Below are 4,818 nucleotides of genomic sequence, written 5' to 3' on the forward strand. Positions count from 1 at the left end.
TTCTTTGAAAAACTCCTTTCAAATACTCCTTTATGCTTTGCAGAATAATTCTACATTATTTCCGATCAACAATATGTCATTCACATATACTTATCAGAAATGTTGTAGTGCTCCCACTCACTTTCTTGTAAATACAGGCTTCACCGCAAGTCTGTATAAAACTATATGCTTTGATCAACTTATCAAAGCGTGTATTCCAACTCCAAGATGCTTGCACCAGTCCATAGATGAATCGCTGGAGCTTGCATATTTTGTTAGCACTTTTAGGATTAACAAAACCTTCTGGTTGCATCATATACAACTCTTCTTTAATAAATCCATTAAGGAATGTAGTTTTGTTTATCCATTTGCCAGATTTCATAAAATGCGGCAATTGCTAACATGATTCGGACAGACTTAAGCATAGATACGAGTGAGAAACTCTCATCGTAGTCAACACCTTTAAACTTGTCGAAAAAAAATTGCGACAATTCTAGCTTTGTAGATAGTAACACTACTATCAGCGCCCGTCTTCCTCTTGAAGATCCATTTATTTTCTATGGCTTGCCGATCATCGGGCAAGTCAACCAAAGTCTACACTTTGTTCTCATACATGGATCACATCTCAGATTTCATGGCCTCAAGCCATTTTGCAGAATCTGGGCTCATCATCGCTTCCTCATAGTTCGCAAGTTCGTCATGGTCTAGTAACATGACTTCCAGAACAGGATTACCGTACCACTCTGGTGCGGATCTCACTCTGGTTTACCTACGAGATTCGGTAGTAACTTGATCTGAAGTTACATGATCATCATCATTAGCTTCCTCACTAATTGGTGTAGTAGTCACAAGAATAGATTTCTATGATGAACTACTTTCCAATAAGGGAGATGATACAATTACCTTATCAAGTTTTCTACTTCCTCCCACTCACTTCTTTCGAGAGAAACTCCTTCTCTAGAAAGTATCCATTCTCAGCAATGAATGTCTTGCCTTCGGATCTGTGATAGAAGGTGTACCCAACAGTCTCCTTTTGGTATCCTATGAAGACGTATTTCTCCGATTTGGGTTTGAGCTTATCAGGATGAAACTTTTTCATATAAGCATCACAACCCCAAACTTTAAGAAACGACAACTTTGGTTTTTGCCAAACCACAGTTCAGATTGTGTCGTCTCAACGTACTTAGATGGTGCCCCTTTTTTAACGTGAATGCAGCTGTCTTTAATGCATAACCTCAAAAACGATAGTGGTAAATCAGTAAGAAACATCATAGATTTGCACTATATCTAATAAAGTACGGCTATGACGTTCGGACACACCATTATGCTGTGGTGTTCCAGGTGGCACGAATTTGTGAAACTATTCCACATTGTTTTAATTGAAGACCAAACTCGTAACTCAAATATTTGTCTCCGCGATCAGATCGTAGAAACCTTATTTTCTTGTCACGATAATTTTCCACTTCACTCTAAAATTCTTTCAACTTTTCAAATGTTTCAAACTTATGTTTCATCAAGTAGATATACCCATATCTGCTCAAATCATCTGTGAAGGTCAGAAAATAATGATACCCGCTGCAAGCCTTGATATTCATCGGACCACATACATCAGTATGTATGATTTCCAACAAATCTGTTGCTTGCTCCATTGTTCCGGAGAACGACGTTTTAGTCATCTTGCCCAAGAGACATGGTTCGCAAGCATCAAATAATTCATAATCAAGTGATTCCAAAATCCCATCATCATGGAGTTTCTTCATGCGCTTTACACCAATATGACCTAAACGGCAGTGCCACAAACAAGTTGTACTATCATTATTAACTTTGCATCTTTTGGCTTCAATATTATGAATATGTGTATCATTACAATCGAGATCCAACAAACCATTTTCTTTGGTGTGTATGACCATAGAAGGTTTTATTCATGTAAACAGAACAACAATTTATTCTCTTACTTAAATGAATAACCGTATTGCAATAAACATGATCAAATCATATTCATGCTCAACGCAAACACCAAATAACACTTATTTAGGTTCAACACTAATCCCGAAAGTATAGGGGAGTGTGCGATGATGATCATATCAATCTTGGAACTACTTCCAACACACATCATCACTTCACCCTTGACTAGTCTCTGTTTATTCTGCAACTCCTGTTTCGAGTTACTACTCTTAGCAACTGAACTAGTACCAAATACTGAGGGGTTGCTATGAACACTAGTAAAGTACACATCAATAACATGTATATCAAATATACCTTTGTTTACTTTGCCATCCTTTCTTATCCACCAAATACTTGGGGTAGTTCCGCTTCCAGTGACCAATCCCTTTGCAGTAGAAGCACTTTGTCTCAGGCTTAGGACCAGACTTGGGTTTCTTCACTTGAGCAGCAACTTGCTTGCCGTTCTTCTTGAAGTTCCCCTTCTTCCTTTTGCCCTTTTCTTAAAACTAGTGGTCTTGTCTACCATCAACACTTGATATTTTTCATGATTTCTACCTTCGTCGATTTTAGCATCACGAAGAGCTTGGGAATCGTTTCCGTTATCCCTTGCATACTATAGTTCATCACGAAGTTCTACTAACTTGGTGATGGTGACTAGAGAATTTTGTCAATCACTATCTTATCTGGAAGATTAACTCCCACTTGATTCAAGCGATTGTAGTACCCAGACAATCTGAGCACATGCTCACTAGTTGAGCGATTCTCCTACATCTTTTTAGCTATAGAACTTGTTGGAGACTTCATATCTCTCAACTCGGGTATTTGCTTGAAATATTAACTTCAACTCCTGGAACATCTCATATGGTCCATGACGTTCAAAACGTCTTTAAAGTCCCGATTCTAAGCCGTTAAGCATGGTGCACTAAACTATCAAGTAGTCATCATATTGAGCTAGCCAAACGTTTATAACGTCTGCATCTGCTCCTGCAATAGGTCTGTCACCTAGCGGTGCATCAAGGACATAATTTTTCTGTGCAGCAACGAGGATAAACCTCATATCACGGATCCAATCCGCATCATTGCTACTAACATCTTTCAACACAATTTTCTCTAGGAATATATCAAAATAAACACAGGGAAGCAACAACGCGAGCTATTGATCTTCAACATAATTTGCAAAATACTACCAGGACTAAGTTCATGATAAATTAAAGTTCAATTAATCATATTACTTAAGAACTCCCACTTAGATAGACATCCCTCTAATCCTCTAAGTGATCACGTGATCCAAATCAACTACACCATATCCGATCATCACGTGAGATGGAGTAGTTTCAATGGTGAACATCACTATGTTGATCATATCTACTATATGATTCATGCTTGACCTTTCGGTCTCCGTGTTCCGAGGCCATATCTGTATATGCTTGGCTCGTCAAGTATAACCTGAGTATTCCACGTGTGCAACTGTTTTGCACCCGTTGTATTTGAACGTAGAGCCTATCACACCCGCTCATCACGTGGTGTCTCAGCACGAAGAACTTTCACAACGGTGCATACTCAGGGAGAACACTTCTTGATAATTTAGTGAGGGATCATCTTATAATGCTACCGTCAATCAAAGCAAGATAAGATGCATAAAAGATAAACATCACATGCAATCTATATAAGTGATATGATATGGCCATCATCATCTTGTGCTTGTGATCTCCATCTCCGAAGCACCGTCGTGATCACCATCGTCACCGGCGCGACACCTTGATCTCCATCGTAGTATCGTTGTCGTCTCACCAATCTTATGCTTCCACGACTATCGCTACCGCTTAGTGATAAAGTAAAGCATTACAGCGCGATTGCATTGCATACAATAGAGCGACAACCATATGGCTCCTGCCAGTTGCCGATAACTTGGTTACAAAACATGATCATCTCATACAATAAAATTTAGCATCATGTCTTGACCATATCACATCACAACATGCCCTGCAAAAACAAGTTAGACGTCCTCTACTTTGTTGTTGCAAGTTTTACGTGGCTGCTACGGGCTTAAGCAAGAACCAATCTTACCTACGCATCAAAACCACAACGATAGTTTGTCAAGTTGGTGTTGTTTTAACCTTCGCAAGGACCGGGCGTAGCCACACTCAGTTCAACTAAAGTTGGAGAAACTGTCTCCCGCAAGCCACCTATGTGCAACGCACGTCGGGAGAACCGGTCTCGCGTAAGCGTACGCGTAATGTCGGTCCGGACCGCTTCATCCAACAATACCGCCGAACCAAAGTATGACATGCTGGTAAGCAGTATGACTTATATCGCCCACAACTCACTTGTGTTCTACTCGTGCATATAACATCAACACACAAAACCTAGGCTCAGATGCCACTGTTGGGTAACGTAGTAATTTCAAAAAAATTCCTACGCACACGCAAGATCATGGTGATGCATAGCAACGAGAGGGGAGAGTGTGATCTACGTACCCTTGTAGATCGACAGCGGAAGCGTTATGACAACGCGGTTGATGTAGTCGTACGTCTTCACGGCCCGACCGATCAAACACCGAAACTACGGCACCTCCGAGTTCTAGCACACGTTCAGCTCGATGACGATCCCCAGACTCCGATCCAGCAAAGTGTCGGGGAAGAGTTCCGTCAGCATGACGGCGTGGTGACGATCTTGATGTACTAATGTCACAGGGCTTCGCCTAAGCACTGCTACAATATTATCAAGGACTATGGTGGAAGGGGGCACCGCACACGGCTAAGAATATGATCACGTGGATCAACTTGTGTCTCTAGGGGGTGCCCCTGCCTCCGTATATAAAGGCTCAAAGCGGGGAGCCGGTCGGCCAAGAGGAGGCGTGCCAGGAGGAGTCCTACTCCCTCCGGGAGTAGGACT

Source organism: Triticum dicoccoides, chromosome 1A (assembly GCF_002162155.2).
Source record: "Triticum dicoccoides isolate Atlit2015 ecotype Zavitan chromosome 1A, WEW_v2.0, whole genome shotgun sequence".
Classification (NCBI taxonomy): domain Eukaryota; kingdom Viridiplantae; phylum Streptophyta; class Magnoliopsida; order Poales; family Poaceae; genus Triticum; species Triticum dicoccoides.